The sequence below is a fragment of the Jaculus jaculus genome, chromosome 16 (assembly GCF_020740685.1).
Source record: "Jaculus jaculus isolate mJacJac1 chromosome 16, mJacJac1.mat.Y.cur, whole genome shotgun sequence".
In the NCBI taxonomy this organism is placed as follows: Eukaryota; Metazoa; Chordata; class Mammalia; order Rodentia; family Dipodidae; genus Jaculus; species Jaculus jaculus.
In genome coordinates, this window is record NC_059117.1 from 29,927,716 (window position 1) to 29,945,975 (window position 18,260).

Here is an 18,260-nt window from a genome sequence, read left to right on the forward strand (position 1 = left end):
TTTTAATGTTTTAAAATATTTTATTTATTTATTTGAGAGGCAGATAGAGCTGGTGGGTGAGAAAATGGGTATGTCAGAGCCTCTAGCTACTACAAATGAACTCTAGATGCATATGCCACCTTGTGCATCTGGCTTTACTTGGATCCTGAGGAACTGAACCTGGAACCTTAGGCTTCACAGGCAAGAGCCTTAACTGCTAAGCCATCTCTCCAGTCTTTTTTTTTATTTATTTATTTCCTTTTTTTTAAACAAAGGTTGTAGCCTTATAGGCCCCCCTCCCCTGCCCCCTGTCCCACTTTCCCTGAGGGCCAATAACTATTAGGTAAATAAGGTCCATTCCTTCTTGGGGTGGAGGGAACTCTGTGCCTCAGGATATTTCTACCCACCCTGAGACTTTTACAATCTTCCTGCCCCCACTTCTACCATGGTCCCTGAGACTTGGTGGGTCTATTAACAGTCTGGTTTAGTGTTGAGCTCTTTGAAGCCTCTGGGTCTCTGCTTCCATATGTTTTGATCAATCACTGTGTCTGTTGCTATTCCCTCGAGCTGGTTGTCAAGCTAGCAGTGGGAGCAATACTCATCTCGCTGCTTCCTCTGCAATTTCTCATGGGCCCTGGCAGATATGGTAGAGGTGGCACATCTTATGGCAGGCAGACAGCAATCTTTTCTTGTTGTGTTGATGGATCTTTAATCTCCTGAACCTTCTCTGCCATCTGTAAAATAAAACAATTTCTAATTTGTTTTGGGTTTGTTTGTTTTTTGCTGTTTCAAGGTATTATTTTGCTCTAGCCCAAGCTGGCCTGGAATTCCCTATGTAGTTTCAGGCTGTCCTTGAACTCACTGTGATCCTCCTACCTCTGCCTCCTGAGTGCTAGAATTAAGGCATGCTCTACCACACCTAGCTTTTGTTTTTAAAAATCTTAGGTCATTAATCTGAGTTATTGAACATAATAGCCAACTAAGGAGTATGGTCTATTTTGGATACATGTTTTCTTTTTTTCTTGAGTACATTTGTTTTGGACACATACATTCATTTTCATTTCCTTGAGAAATACTTTGAAAATAAATTTAAAAGGAGACTGTAAACCTGAAAATGTAGCTTAATAGTAGAGTACTTTTCTAGCATCTAAAGGTCTTGCCAAGTTTCCTTCCCAAAGACTGAAAAAATAAAAAAAGAAGAAGGGGGAGAGAGATGGTTCAGTGTTTGAAGAATATTTGCTTGCAAGACTGATGACTCAGGTTTGATCCCCATTACCCACATAAAAGCAGATGCACAAAGTGGCCCATGTGTCTAGAGTTTGTTTAAAGCAGCAAGAGGTCCTGGTGTGCCCATTCTCTCTCTCTCTCCTCTCTCTAAGTCAATAAATTAATATTTTAAAAGAATCATGAATTAATTAAATAAAATAAATAAAAGGAGAGATCCCAAGCCTTAAAGAATGCTTAGGCAGACAAAACAGGTTAAATTTAAGTTCAACTAAGTAAATACTTGCATTTAAAAAATGTTGAAGGGCTGGAGAGATGGCTTAACATTTCAGGTGTTGGCCTACAAAGCCAAAGGATCCCGGTTCCATTTCCAGGACCCACCAGATGTACAAGGGGGTGCATGTGCCTGGAGTTTGTTTGCAGTGCCTGGAGGCCCTGGTGAGCCCATTCTCTCTCTGCCTCATTCTCTCTCAAATAAATACATAAATATCTGCTGGGCGTGGTGGCACACACTTTTAATCCCAGTACTTGGGAGGCAGAGGTAGGAGGATCGCTGAGTGTTCGAGGCCACCCTGAGGCTACATAGTAAATTCCAGGTCAGCCTGAGCCAGAGTGAGACCCAACCTCGAAAAAACAAGACAAAAAATAAATAAATAAAATGTTGAGCTTAAGTTCAATTAAGCCAAAATAACCAACAAAAATGTGTGTGTTCTAGAAAATTACATAACTATAATTATATAACAAGGACTCCCAACAGGCTGGACCAAAAAAAGGCAACTATATAACTGTAACCAACTAAACTTTTTTCAATTTTTATTTTTATACAGTATATATTTTACAAGTTTGTACTAATACATACTCATATTACAAAGGCAATTAAGAGGACTCACCTTCCTTTTCATAGTTGAATCATCCGAACACACAGACTATAAATTTGAAAATTTTTTCAGCTGAATAACAACAAAAAGACAAGTAAGACTTTTTTTAATTTTATACAGGTAGACATTGAAGTGGACCTAATTTGGTTTTCTTTTCAAAAGCCCCCAAAAACAAACTTAAAATCTAACTAAGATGAATAAGACATTTCTTTACTAAGCTACCTGTGGTGGCTTGATTCAGGTGTCCCCCATAAACTTAGGTATTCTGAATGCTAGGTTCCCAGCTGATGGAGATTTGGGAATTAATGCCTCCTAGAGGGAGTGTATTGTTGGGGGTGGGCTTATGGGTATTATAGCCAGCTTCCCCTTGCCAGTGTTTGGCACACTCTCTTGCTGATATTGCCCACCTTATGTTGGCCAGAGGGTGATGTCCAACCTGTGTTCATGCCATTGTTTTTCCCTGCCATTGTGGAGCTTCCCCTCAAGCCTGTAAGCCAAAATAAATCTCTTTTTTCCTCAGAATCTGCTCTTGGGTGGATGATTTCCACCAGCAATGCTGAACCAGACTGCAACACTACCCATCTCTAGAACCACTTTCTAGATGCAGGCTCTCCTCTGTCTCTGTCATCTCTTCCTCTTTTCTTTGGCTCAGAATCACTATCAAGTCTTGTTCTCCTGCCCTGAAAGTGAATTTTTCTCTTAGCAGACCCAGGATAGGCAACTCTATTTCCCTTTCCTTCTCCTTTAAATCTGCATCCTTTTGCCTTCCATTTGCGTGGGGATTCCGGTTGATCATCTAAAACTTTTTTCAGTGCATCTTTTTCCACATGTCCTTCTAATACTTTCTAACTCACATTTTGTTGTTGTTGTTTTGTTTGCTTTCTGTTGTTTTCCAAGGTAGGGTCTCACTCTAGCCCAGACTGACCTAGAATTTACTATGGATTCTCAGGGTGACCTTTAACTCTTGGTGATCCTCCTACCTCTGCCTCCCCAGTGCTGGGATTAAAGGCATGAGCCACTATGTCCGGCTCCAACTCATGTTTTTGTTCCTTAATTGTAGACTACCATTATTTGCCATTTTGGCTGTCTCCAGTGCATCCTTTGCTTTTGCTTTAAAAAGAATTATTCCTTCTTTTGCTCCTCTGACAAAGTCTGTCCATTTTATTTCACCATGATTTGTGAAAAGGATGTGTAAGTCTTCTCTATAGGTCTAATCATGTAACTCTCTCAAAAACTTCAGGAAGCCTCCAAGCCTACCTTCTGGAGATCGCATTTCAACATTCCCTAACTTGTGTCTTCCTTCTTGATTGTGTTTGGCTCTTCATTTAGCATCCACTTTATTTTGCTTTCTTTTTTCAGTTTTTTTAAAGCAATCGTCCTTAAAAAGCATTAGTATTTGTATTTCTGGCCACGGGTTTCTACGAGCTTCTTGGCTGAGCGAGTGCCATCAAACACAGCAGATAATGATTCCTTAAATGTTTTGTGCAATGTTCTTCTCATCTGAATATTTAGCATTTGCTCTTTAAACTCCAGCCATTCTTTTGTCATCAAGGGTTGCATCAGTAGAAAAGCTTTTAATATAAACAGATCTTTTATTTATTTATTTTTTTTTTTGAGAGCGACAGACACAGAGAGAAAGACAGATAGAGGGAGAGAGAGAGAGAATGGGCGTGCCAGGGCTTCCAGCCTCTGCAAACAAACTCCAGACGCGTGCGCCCCCTTGTGCATCTGGCTAACGTGGGACCTGGGGAACCGAGACTCGAACCCGGGTCCTTAGGCTTCACAGGCAAGTGCTTAACCGCTAAGCCATCTCTCCAGCCCTAAACAGATCTTTTTTAAAACATCATTTTAACACTCATCAGTCACTTCAGGGAGGGATTTGCTTGAAGAGCATCTGATTTCAGTTTTATCTGCACTGATTTCCATAATTTTTGCCTTAGATTTGCTCAGTGCTTCCACTATTACTTTGAAGTCTGTTGTTAGACGATTTGCCCTCAATTTGATGACGGGTTTTGGCCTTCAGAGCAGCCATTTTTTTCATTTCCTCCATTTTCAGCCATTGTGGCTCTCTAGAAGGTCCAGATCCCACAGATGCACCCCTGGCTCCCTGACAAGGAAACCCCTCTACTTCTGAGCCCATGGGCCAGCCTAACACGCTCAAAGACGCGGGGGGGGGGGGGGGGGGGGGGGGGCAGCCCTGCAGCACTTATGGGTGGATCTCGGCTGAATTTTTCTTGGATTTATTTCTCCTGTCTGTGACTTCTCCATGTTGGAGCTCCAGATCTTGATCTGATTTGGAGTTGCCTAATGCATAAATCATTATCGTCTCAAATAGCTTTAACTTTTTAACAGTCTCGCAGCTTACCTTTTTTTTAAAAAAAAATTATAAATAATAACAAAGAAGATAGGAAGGAAGGGAGAAAACAACCGTTTCTGGGAATGGACGGCACTACATTGTAGAGTCGTAATAACCAGTGATGTAAATTCAACTTGGTGCTTTTGTGTATTTTTTAAATCTGATCTCTCTCAGGTCATCCTTCAGCGGGATGTTAGCAGAAAACGCTAAGGTATCCGCACACACATACGGCTGAAGGCCACCCATCCTTAAGTCAGACAAGATGAGGGCAAGGATGAGAAAGCAAACAAGAAGTCCAGCGAGTGAGAAGAGCCACGTTCCCAATTGTGCGTGAAAGCGCAGGCGACGCCGCAGATAATGTGCGCTCTGCACCAAGGAGGTGCCAGGGTAGTCGGAGTAAACACCCCAGATCGATATTTAATTTAGGAAGGAGGACTGTGGTTGGCAAGCGTTTTATATCAATTTGGATTTTGAATTTTCTGTAAGGTTTTAGAGAGAGTTAACTCTGTTCAGATTTATAGGAAACATAAATAGATGTAGCAGTGATGAACCACAGTTAAATTTAAAACCATTAATTAGGTATAGATATTAGCATTTTGGAACTGTTCCTCTAAATTGTTCGCCATTAAAATGAATGAGTTCATGTGTCTGCTGCACCAAATCACCTTTTCTAACCTGTGTGTCCTCCATGCAGGAGAAACCTAGCTACAAGGGAGCTCAAGTGACACAATTCAGTGAGGTCTCTGCTCCCTTTCAAGGAAATAACCACGGGAACCAGCCACTGCTGTGACCACTGTTCCCCCTAAAAGGAATTTTCCCATGCAAGTGTGCAGATCCCACCAAGGAGGCAGCCCAATGGAGCGACATGCCAGTTTCTCATTTTACGATTCTGGATGTCACACATGTGAAATGGGTCACCACAGCCATGCCTGTTCCACCAGAGGCTCTAGGGAAGTTATCCAAGTCTTGGCATCTTCTGCTTTCAGAGGCTGCCCTAGCTCCCGGCCCTTCCTGCATCTCTCTGCTTCCCTGGTGTCTGGGTGTGCCCTCCCTGTCCTAAATCCCTCGTGATTGCAGCAGGCCACTCAGGTAACCTCAGGTGCCCTCTCCACCTCCAGTTCCTCACCAAAGCACAGCTACCTGCAAGGCTCCTTTTGCTGTGGAAAGTCACATGTCCACAGGAGCCAGAGATCAATGACAGCACCCTTGGGGTCATTGTCCCCCATACAATTATCAAGCTGCTGAGCAGAATGAGCAGGTGAGTCCTAAGCCCATGTGAGGACTGACCTTGGTTTCATCCCCATGAGTACACAAAAGAAAAAGCACAAGCTTGGCTCACTCACAACAAATGAAGAAAAGGAATGAAAAACACAGGTACTTTAATCCAGCCTTGCTTAATAAGTTAAAGGTGAAAACGTTCTAGGCAAAGGTCTCAAAAGATAACCTAGAAAGGAAAAAGGAAAGGAGGCTTCAACAGTTGACCAGATAAAGGCCAGGTTAGTCAGGTGCTCAGGAAGGGGGAAGGATAAATGGTTACAATGGGTTTGGTTCCACATTCCCCTAAAGTGGGGTATAACAGTCTGTTTACCAGGAGAGAAAAGAAACTACCTCCTGATATTTAAATTTTATATACTGGCTGGGCGGGTGTGGTGGCGCACACCTTTAATCTCAGCACTCAGGAGGCAGAGGTAGGAGAATCACCCTGAGCTCGAGGCCACCCTGAGACAACATAGAGGATTCCAGGTTAGCCTGAGCTAGCGTGAGACCCTACCCTGAAAAACAAACAAAAATTTCATATACTGAGGGCTGGAGAGATAGCTTAGTACTTAAAGGCACTTGCTTGCAAAGCTTGACAGCCTGGGTTCAATTCCCCAGTACCCACATAAAGTAAGATACACGTGCCTCTGGAGCTTGTTTGCAGTGGCAGGAAGCCCTGGCGTTCCCATTCTTTACCCCCACCTCTCTCTGTCTATCCCTTGCAAATAAGTAAATATATTAAAATAAATATGTTTTGTATTTTTTTACATGTAGAGCTAACATTTGCTTTTATCTGCTATGCTTTAAGTATTGTTGACCTTAGGACCATTTTGTTCTACAGAAAGCAGTATTTGTTTAAGAGAACTCTATTTGTTTACTTACAGTGTAAATGATGTTTGCCTAGGAGCTTGAATTTCCTCATCAACCTTACGATCATTCCTGACTATGACTTCATTGATTCTGTTGCAATCCACTTAGCCAAATTTAAAAAAAAAAAAAAAAAGTTTGAGTCATCTAAGTAAGAGTATCCCGCAGCCTTCTTCTTTGTAAGGCTTTGCAAGTTAAACTCATACAGTTCTTTCTCAGACGCACAATAGTTTTAGGAGTTCTGATTCTTCTGTCAACCCCTTTCAATAGTGTACACTTGGGTCTTACATGTAAATACCTTGTCCTGGCATCTTCCCCTCTCCTTTCCTCCCTTCTTATCTCCCACCTTGTCCTGTCCTATCCCCCTTCTGCATCTCCCACCCCTTCCTTCCCCACCTACTTTCTCTGCCTCTCATGAAATGCACATTTGAAACGCCCTGACTCAGAGTCCTACTATATAGCCAAAGCAGCCCTCCAACTTGCAATCCCACTGCCTCAGTCTCCAGAGTGCTAGGTCGCCGGGGTGTGCTGCCATGCCCACATTCTCTTCTTTCTCCTATGGAGTCAATTTTTTTCATAACTAGTGAAAAAAAATTTTTTTTTAATTTTTACTGTGCAAAACCATGTGTTTCTAATTCTACCTTAGGAATCTAATGGCATGCCATTGTTTCATTGTCAAGAATAATATGAATTTCTGTAATAATTAAAATGGATTTCAAATCAAACAAACTTTTTTGAGGTAGGTCTTGCTCTAGCCCAAGTTGACCTTTAAGTTCACTCTGTAGTCTCAGGCTGGCCTCGAACTCACAGCAATCCTCCTATCTCTGCCTCCCAAGTGCTGGGATTAAATGTACGGGCCACCATGCCCAGATTTTATTTAGTTATTTATTTTTGGAAACAAACTTTTAAGACATCCAGCATTGCCAAATGACATTGTTTTCATTTGCAACATGGGGTTGAAGTAGACCTACTTCAGACAACATAAACCTCACTAATTATGCACACCAGCAGTCACCAATGAAGGGAAAACCCCAAGGCATAGAATATTAAAAGTCTGAAGATAAGCCAGGCGTGGTGGCACATGCTTTTAATGCCAGAACACAGGAGACTGAGGTAGGAGGATTGTTGTGAGTTCAAGGCCAGCCTGGAGCTACAGAATTCCAGGTCAGCCTGGGCTAAAGACCCTTCCTCAAAGACAAAGACAGAAGAAAAAAAGGTCCCAGTATACTTTTAATACTTTCATAATACCATCTTCAAGATTTAAGGAATCATTTGAAAATTCAATTATTTAATTACACTGCAAGTTTTGAAAATATTTAAATAATATTTTTTACTATGTTGAAAAATGCATGGCAAAACATTGACTATCTCATTATTTGATTTATTACTGTTGTTATTGTTTTATATATATATATATATATATATATATATATATATATATATATATATATATATATATATATATCTCAACATATATATTACACACACACACACATATAGATATATCTTGATCTTGGGTTTTTTCTTTTTTTTTTTTTCTTTTGGTTTTTTTGAGGTAAGGTCTCACTCTTCTCCAGACTGACCTGGAATTAACTATGTAGTCTCAGAGTGACCTCAAACTCTCTGTGATCCACTTACCTCTGTCTCCCAAGTGCTGGGATTAAAGGCGTGCACTACAACCCAGAAATTTTTTATCTTGCTAAACTCTACCCATTGCAATGGATTGACTTGATATCTCTTCAAAATTCAAATGTTGGGCTGGAGAGATGGCTTAGCGGTTAAGCGCTTGCCTGTGAAGCCTAAGGACCCCAGTTCGAGGCTCGGTTCCCCAGGTCCCACGTTAGCCAGATGCACAAGGGGGCGCACGCGTCTGGAGTTCGTTTGCAGAGGCTGGGAGCCCTGGCGTGCCCGTTCTCTCTCTCTCTCCTTTTATCTGTCTTTCTCTCTGTGTCTGTCTCTCTCAAATAAAATTAAAAAAAAAATTCAAATGTTGAAATATGAACTCTCAAGGAGACAGTATTAAGAGTCAGAGCCTTTGGAAGGAATTGGGTAACATGAACCAAGCCTTCATGAATGAGAGAGCCTCCTTATAAAAAGGGGCCAGTGGCAGCGTGTGCAGGTTCATGCCTGGTCCCGGGAAAGTAGGAGGATGGCCATGAACGCCAGGACAGCCTTGGCTACATAGTGAGTTTCAGGCCAACTTGAACTACAGTGTAGGACCCTCTCTCCAAAATAAATAAGAATTCTCTGATCCTTTCTCCCTCCGGTGAATTAATATGATCATTTGATGGGCTGGAGAGATTGCTTAGTGGTTTGTTTTGTTTTTTGTTTTTAGTTTTTCAAGGTAGGTTCTCACTCTGGTCTAGACTGACCTGGAATTAACTATCTAGTCTCAAGGTGGCCTCGAACTCATGGCGATCTTCTTACCTCTGCCTCCCCAGTTCTGGGATTGAAGGTGTGCGCCACCACGCCTGGCCCAAACAGTCACTCCTTATTTCCCAGTCCTCCAATCCACTGGTAACCATCATTCTACTTTCTGTTTCTTTGAATTTTATTACTCTACATATATAGTTGAAATCATTCAATATCTGTCTTGCTGTGACTGGATTATTTGACTTAAGCATAATGTTTTCAAGGTCCATTCATTTTGTTGTTTCTCCCATCTTAAGGATGAACAATGTTCCATTTTATGTATATACCTTTTGTTATCTATTCATGTATTGGTGAACATTTTGTTAATCCCATGGCTTACCTATTGGGAATCATGCTGCTTGGGCATAGATGTACAAATGTTTCTTTGAGACGCCTCTTCCAGTACTTTTGAATAAATGGAAGTGGACTTGCTGGGTCAGGACTGACGAGCCCTTTTCAGTTTTCTGAGGAATCCCCATAGCATTCCTCATGACAATGGCACAAATTTATACTCCCACCAATAGTACACGAGGTTCCCAACTTGTCTACTTCAGTGCCAACCCTCTTCCCATTTTTTTTTTGCTTGTTTTTATAGCGGCAGTCCTTATGAATATAAGGTAACACCTCATCGTGTTCTTTATTTGCTTTCCTTTAAAGACTAACATTTTCAATATGCTTGGCTAAATAAGAGGTTTGCCTTTTTTTCCCCTTGGGTGTTGGGGATGCTGAGGGCTAAATCCAGCCCCCTACCCACACTAAACAGACACTGTTACTGGGATACAATGCAAGCCCACAGAGTTTTAATTCAATCTCATGCTTGAATTTGTCATCTTCAGAGAGACTTCAAAAAATTAGCTTTTGGGGCTGGAGAAATGGCTTAGCAGCTAAGGTGCTTGCCTGCTAAGCCTAAGGACCCAGGTTCTGCTCCCCAGTACCCACACATGCCAGATGCACAAGGTGGCGCATGCATCTGCAGTTAGTTTGCATTGGCTGGAGGCCCGGGTGCACCCATTCTCTCTTATAAGTAAATAAATAGAAAAAAACCTTTTTTTTTTTTTTTATTTATCAAAAAATCTTGTTCCCTAAGTGGTGATACAGAATAATTATCTCAGCATGCAATCAGCACAGCGATCTTCTTCAAAGCAATTTGTGGCAAGGATATGCATTTTTTTAAGAATATATTATAATTATATATATATATATATATATATATATAACAATGTTACAATGAGACCCATTATTTTGAATACTAGCCAAAAAAATTAATGATAAAATTTTAAAAATTGAAATTCTTATAGGCAAAAATAAGATGTCAGAATATGTCCCCGGTGATTTTTTTTTTTTTCCAAAGTGAATGCTTTTATTTTTTGCTTTTTTTTTAAATTTAATTTATTAGTTTTCATTTCAGTGAATACAGGCAGTTTGGTACCATTATTTAGGCTCATCTGTGATCTACCCCCTCCCATTAGACCCTCCTTGTTAATGAAAATGGGTCGTGCATTGTGGAGATAGCCCCCAGTTATTAGTATGATAAATGTCTAGCATTTAAGTACCTCTAAGCACCCTTGCGGGGAACTTAGTCTTCCAAATGAGGCTCACTTTGTAACTTTGTAGCTTCTCTTCTGCTCAATATATAAATCCTAAAGCTAAGCTGAGAGATTTGGGACAGTGTCCTGTCTGAGAGTCCCTAGAGCTGTACTGAGTGCTCACTTGCCACTGAGCTGGGGCAACGGTGTCCTCCTCCTCCACAGGACCCAGGCAGCCCTATCTACAAGGACCGGGCTTGCTTCCTGGACACCTGGAGGGCCACTCCTGCAACTCCTCCCAGGACTTGTCATCCATGAAGGGACCCTCACCAACTGAAGCCACACTGCAGGGACACCCAGGAAGCAAACACTTCTCACTCACCTTCAATAGAGCAAAGAGGGGCGGCGGTGATGGTGAGTGCCTGTGTGGCTCATTTGGATTGATTTTTTAAAATATATTTTACCTTTCTTTTATTTATTTGAGAGAGAGAGAGAGAGAGAGAGAGAGAGAGAGAGAGAGATATGGGCACACCAGAGCCTCTAGCCACTACAAATTAACTCCAGATATGTGCACCACCTTGTGCATTTGGTTCACATGGGTCCTGGAGAATTGAACAAGTGCCTTAACTGCTAAGCCATCTCCCCAGCCCTGGATGATTGACTTTTGACGTTGTTGTTACTGATGATTTTATTTTTTCAAACAGGGTCTCGGGTAGCCCAGGCTCATCTCAGACTCACTATATGGCCAAAGATGATGACGTTGAACACTTGATTTTCTTGCCTCCTTCCCAAGTGTTAGAATTATAGGCATGAGCCACCATGCCCTAACCCATCTTAGGGCCCATGGAGATATCTTCTAACTCTGTGTTCTCAAGGAGTTCCCAGAGCAGCTGTGCAGGGCTGGAGTTTGCTAGATTAGGTCTCTGATGTGCTCAGAGCTAACCTGGTCATCAAGGCTTTGGAGGGCCTTGGCATTAGATAACTGAGTGTTCTTTCTTTGCTGACATTATTACTTAGGTCTTAAAAATTTCCATGGGTATGGGCCTCACCAGTTTTCCTTTGAGCTGATAAAACCTAGAGCTTTGACTTTCTCTGGACATTAAGTGAACATTTAAAAATAGTTCCAGCATCTCCAGTAGCTTTTGATCTCACTGGAGACCTCATTAGCTGGCGGTTTTCTTTAAAGCTGGATTCAGACTCAAAGACAGGAAGCGGTCTGAATGGTCCCTGAGTTACTATGTCTATGGAGCCAAATCTGTAAGAGATTAGTTGCCAGTTCTTTCTAGATCATTTTAATACCCTAAGTGGTACATAAATCATTCAGCAGTGACTTTTAAATAAAGCTCTGTCGTGAAAGCTGCTTTATGCAAAATTAAATGCCCTTTTTTAATTGGGAACGTTAATGTACGAACATATTACAAATAGGTCATATTACCATCAGGTATCCCCTTAAGTCCCTTCTTTGCCACTACCATTCCCTTAAGGTCCCTCCTCAGTGGAGGTATCTGTAATCACTACGGGGTCACGAATGAACCAGTCAGTTCCTGTGGGGTGTTTCCACAGAGGTGTCTGTTTGACGGGGGAAGAGCCACACTGAATGGGGCAGCACTCTCCTATGGACTGGGGTCCCGGACTGAATAAAAAAGGAGAAAGTTTCATATCAATATCCATCCCTGTGTTATAGCCTCCTCACTGCCATGCCCTCCCCATCTGCGCCCTCACACACACGTCCAGAGGTGCATCTCCAAGGTGATTCTAACCTTGTTATTATTATTATTATTTTTTGAGGTAGTGTCTCGCTTTATTCCAGGCTGACCTGGAACTCACTACGTAGTCTCAGGGTGGCCTTGCACTCACAGTGATCCTCCTACCTCTGCCTCCAGCGTGCTAGAATTAAAGGCATGCACAACCACACCTGGAAAAAAAAAAAAAGAGAGAGAGAGAGAGAGAGAGAAAGAAGGAGAGGGAGAATGAGCATACCAGGGCCTCTAGCCATTGCATGTGAACTCCAGATGCAGTGCTACTTTGTGCATCTGGCTTTGCTTGGGCACTGGGGAATCAAACCCCAATTGCTCAGCTTTGCAGGCAAGTGCCTTAACCGCTTAGCCATCTCTCTACCCTTCTTAGGTGATTCTAATTCCAATCAAGTTAATGAAGGTTAGCCATAACAGATAAGAAGTGAGAAAACTTAGATAACATCACATATTAAATTTCATAAGAATATAAAATCATTTCCTCATATTCATTCTAGGAATGCTTAATGCTAAGTAATATTTCATATCCAACAATCAATCAATTTGAGAACAAAGCCATTGCAATGTTGAGTACACTGGTTCCCCATCTAGTATGGCTGCACACAGGAGTGCAGGAGATATCAGAGGCAGAGATTGGAGTCATGCAGTAGAAGTTAATAAGTGGCAAAGGTTGCCGGCAAGCTGCTCAGGCTGGAAGCGTCACATGATGGAAAGTCTCCTGTTGACGCATGCATTCCAGACCTTCAGCCATCATAACTGGGATATAATAATAATGTTTTAAATTATATTCTTGCTGGGCATGGTGGCACACGGCTTTAATCCCAGTGCTCAGGAGGCAGAGATAGGAGGATCACTGTGAATTCAAGGCCACCCTGGGACTCCAGAGTGAATTCCAGGTCAGCATGGGATAGAGTGAGGCCCTATCTTGAAAAAAACAAAAAATGAAAATAAATAAATAAATAAATTATATTCTTATGTATATGTGGGGGGCACAAATGTCTCTGGCTGCTGTAAACAGATGCCAGATGTCTGCACCTCTTTTTAAAAAAGTATATTTATTTGCATGCAGAGAGAGACAGAAAAGAAAGAGAAAATGGGCACATCAGGACTTCTAGTCACAACTTCACAACAAACTCCAGCTAGATGTGCCACTCTGTGCATCTGGCTTTAAGTGGGTACTAGGGAATTGAACCCAGGTCATTAGGCTTTGCAAGCAAGTGGCTTAACTAGTGAGCCATCTCTCCAGCCCTGCACTCTTTTTGAACCTGGCTTTATATGAGTAGCTGAGGCATTGAACCCAGGCTAGCAGGCTTTGTCAGCAAGTGTCTTTAACCGCTGAGCCATCTGTCCAGTCCCCACCAATGGTGGGTACTTAAGTGGCTCAGTTTATGTTACCTTGTCATAGCAGACTTACATAAATATTATGGGCTGAATGTGTATGTATCCCCAAATTCATATGCTTAAATCCTTATTAACAGGTGATGGTATTTGGAGAGAGGGCCTTTGGGAGGTAATTAAATTTAGACCAGGTCATCAGAGGTGACTCCCATGATGGGACTAACGTCCTTATTAAAAAGCTACACCAGGGAGCTTACTACATCTCCTCTACCAGGTGGGAACGCAGCCAGGGAGGGCACTCTCTGCAACAGCCTTGCAGAACCTGGATCTCACTTCCCAGCTTCCAGAGCTGTGGGAAACAACTGTCATCTGTTTAGGCCGGCCAGGCTGTGATATGTTGTTAGAATGCCCTGAGTTAAGACAGCAGTTAAAAAAAAAAAAAAAGCCTAGTTCTCTAGGCTGGAGAGATGGCTTAGTGGTTAAGGCATTTGCTTTTAAAGCCTAAGGACCTAGCTTCTATTCCCCAGAACCCTTGTAAGCCAGTTGCATAAGGTGGCGTGTGCATCTGGAGTTTGTTTGCAGGGGCTAGAGGTCCTGGTGTGCCCATTCTCTCCCTCTCCCTCTCTCTCTCTCTCTCTCTCTCTCTCTCTCTCTCTCTCTCTCTCTCTCTCTCACACACACACACACACACACACACACACACACACACACACAAATACATAAATAAATAATAAATAAATAGATATTAAAAGGAAAAACTTGTTCCCCAGCTAGGAGTGGTGATGCATGTCTTTAATCCCAGCACTTGAGAGGCAGAGGTAGGAAGTTTGCTCTGAGTTCAAGGCCAGCCTGAGACTACAGAGTTACAGGTTGGTCTAGGCTAAAGTGAGACCCTACCCTGAAACAAAACAAAATAAAACAAAACAAACAGCAGATACAAAACCTCTATGCTGAGGGCTGGGCACTAGTGGGAGACTGGGCCAAGCACCATGGCTGCTCACCAGGGTTTGATGCCATTTCAGGTGTCTACTTTGGAGGGGAGGGGGGAAACAGTGGAAGGTCAGAGGGAAGCAGGGCTGTGTGCCACTGTGAGACTGCACTGAGTCCAGAGGTTGCATCAGGGCCAGACAACATACCAGGACAAATACCTGGGGGGCTTAAAGGCAGGGGAAGGTCAAAGGTGAGCAGCTGACCAACTTGGATTCTACTTCTTACACCCAGCTTGAAAGTCATGCCCCCAGCCCCTGCAAAAAGAAAAAAAAATATATCTGAAAAAGGGCTAAACCAGAGGCAACTGAACTGGCTCCAGTGCCCAGGAGAAGCTTGAATCTGTCTGTTCTCAGTCCAGAAAGCCAGACAGCGAGTAGATCTGAAAGATCAGAACCTAGCTTGGTCAACAGGCAAGCCAGGTGTGGTGGTTTGATTCACGTGTGCCCCATAAACTTAGGTGCTCTGAAAGCTAGGCTCCCAGCTGATGGTAATTGGGAATTAATGCCTCCAGGAGGCGGTGTATTGTTGGGGGAGGGCTTATGGGTATTATAGTCAGTTTCCTCATGCCAGTGTTTGGTACACTCTCCTGTTGCTATTGCCCACCTTATGTTGGCTAGGGGGTGATGTCCACCCTTTGCTCATGCCATCGCTTTCCCCTGTCATCATGGAGCTTCCCCTCAAGCCTGTAAGCCAAAATAAATCTCTTTTTCCTAGAATCTGCTCTTGGTCAGGTGATTTCTACCAGCAATGTGAACCAGACTGCAACACCAGGCTCCCATGATCTTGCACAGAATTGCTGCGAGGTAGCAGGCACACAGTAGACCCTCTTTAGGCTCAAGCACAGCCGCCTTAATTCAGTGTACAGTCTTCAGTCCCACACCAGTCGTAATCAACCTAGACCAGACCACTTAACACGAGCTATACAAGAGCTGCTATTGCTGCATCCTCGGTAAGACAGCTGATCTAGAGGTGGGCAGACCTCAGTGCAAAACAAATCGCATACAGCACCAGGCAAGGGGAACCCCACCAAGACTAACTCATCCCACAATGGAAGCCTTCACCTTATGTGAACCAGGGGTGATGTCCACTGCTCTTCATGTCATTGTTTGCTCTGCCACCATGGAACTTCCCCATCGAGCCTATGAGCCAAAATAAACCTCTTTTTTTCCCACAATGAAAGTGTAGAGGAAACCCAAGAGAGAGAGGCTCAAAATGAAATCTCAGCAAGTATTTTAAACAAATTTAATGCGACCATCAACAAACACCCGGTTGAATAGGAAAAAACTGGACAAGGAATAAATAATTCAACAGGAACTCCAAGAATGGCTGAAGGCAATGGAAGAAAAGCAGCAAAAATAGTTACAAGTCAAAGCATGGCTCAATGAATTAAGAAGAAATGCAATAAAATGAACTCAAAGGATAGATGAATGGAAGATAATTAACAAGAACAAGTCAATCGATGGCTGAAGAAAACCAAAGAGAATCAGGCGACAGTACTCCAAAAGCAACTTAATGAAATCAAAGTCAATCAAAAACAGATCAACAGAAGGCTAAAGGGATTTGAAGAGAATCAAAAAAATAAATGACCTGATGGGCCAATGGAACAAGCTCAGTGAGGACGGATCCAAGTGCAGGAATGAACGCCAAGACACAATAAAAAGATCAAATGAAGAAATGAAAAGGGGAGCCAGGTGTGGTGGCGCACGCCGTTAATCCCAGCGTCGGGAGGCAGAGGTGGGAGGATCGCTGTGACTCGGGAGTGAATTCCAGGTCAGCTTGGGCTAGAGTGAAACTCTACCTTGAAAAACCAAAGAGAAAAAAGAAAATGGGGATGGGGGTGTGGAGGGTGGGGTTGAGTTTTCTCTCTCTGTCTTTCCCTGTTTTCAAATAAATAATATATATAAAAAAAAAAAACCTTAAAATGAAAATGGCCTGGCCTGGGGATGAAGTTAATGCACCAGGGCCATTGTCCACAGCAAAGCCAAAGATGGGAGTGGTCCCAGTTGCTGACTTGGCGATTCTGCTGCTCATTCTTGAGAACTTGGTTGCTGCCGCCCTGGGTGCCTGGTGGGGAGGGTACGGGGGGGGGGTAGTGAAGGGGATCCTAGCACCAAGGTATGGCAGCTGGGGAAACAGGTGTTGGTGGGAACCAGAGGAGACAAAGCTCACTGTGAAAGGACCACAGGTATAGACGTGGTGGAGGCCAAACTGGAATCAAATGCCAATTGGAAAACATTTCATAACTTATTAAATAAAACATTTGCTCTATAAAGCAAAATAAAAAAAAAAAGAAAGAAAGAAAAAAGAAAGAAAATGGAATTCAAGGAAGAGATGGAAGTGCTGAAGAAAAACACAACGGAACGCAGAAATGCAACAACCCTCTTTAAAGGCTTCCAAGAAAGCCTCCCCAGTAGAATAGACCACATGGAAGACAGAATTTCAGAACTCAAGGACAAGTCAGAAGAATTTGATCAGGATTCCAAAAACACTGTGAAGTTCAAAAAAATGTCTGAACAGCACATGAGGGACCTTTGGGCACCTTAAAAAGACAAAATGTTTGGATCATAGGCATACACGAAAGAGAAGAAACAGGGGCCAATATCTTCAACAAAATTATTGATGAAAATTTTCTGATCATTACACAAGAGAGAGCTATCCAGGTACAGGAGGAGCACAGAACTGCAAAAAGATAGGACGAGAGAAGAGGCACCCCACATCACATGATAATCAAAACATTAAGCACAGAAAACACGGAGTGTCAAAAGCTGTAAAAGAAAAACAGCTCATAATATACAGAGGAAAGCCCATCAGAATTAGCTCAGATTTTTCAGTGGAAACTCTTAAAGCTAGAAGAGATTGGAACAGCGTGTTTCAAAAGCTAAAAGACCATGGCTACTAACCCAAACTGCTATAACCAGCAAAATTATCCCACATAATAGGAGGTGGAAGAAAAATCTTTCACAATATAAACTAGCTTTATGATTTCCTGAGTATAAAGCCAGCCCACAGAGAATACTGCATGAAATACTCCACACTCAGATGAACCAACAGGCACATGAAAAGAAAAAAAGAAGCATCAGACCTATAGTGGCATAAAGCATGCGAAAACCAAGAAAACACTAAACTCCACACAACCTTCAACGTAACAGGGATTTAACTCACACACAATTATAACTCTGAACATAAATAGCCTCAATGCCCCAATCAAGACACAGGTTAATAGACTGGATCAAACAGATGGATCCATCCATTTGCTATCTTCCAGAAACCCAACTTATAATTAAAAATAAATACCACCTTAAGGTAAAAAGATGGAAAAAGATTTTCTAAGTGAATGGAAACAAGAAGCAAGCAAGAAGTAGCTGTACTGATTTCTGATGAAATTGACTTTAGACCAAAAGTAATCAAAAGCAATAAACAAAGAAGGCTACTTAATACCCATTAAAGGAAAAATATAGCAAGAAGATAATGCACCACTAGACAATAAAACAAATATAAATCCCAATACAATAATAGTAGGGGACTTTAACACCCCAATATCATCAACATACAGACAGTCTAAGCAGAAAAGAAGCAAAGAAACAATGCAGATAAACAATATCATAGAACCAATGAACTTAGCAAACATCTAAGAACACTCCACCCTAACTATACTAAATATATGTTCTTCTGAGCTTCT

General features: G+C 42.2%; 1 pseudogene; it reads right to left on the reverse strand.

Annotated features, from left to right (window-relative positions):
- Nucleotides 1-2,665: 2,665 nt before the first annotated feature.
- LOC101615028 overlaps nt 2,666-18,260 on the reverse strand; it is a 52,859-nt pseudogene continuing 37,264 nt past the window's right edge.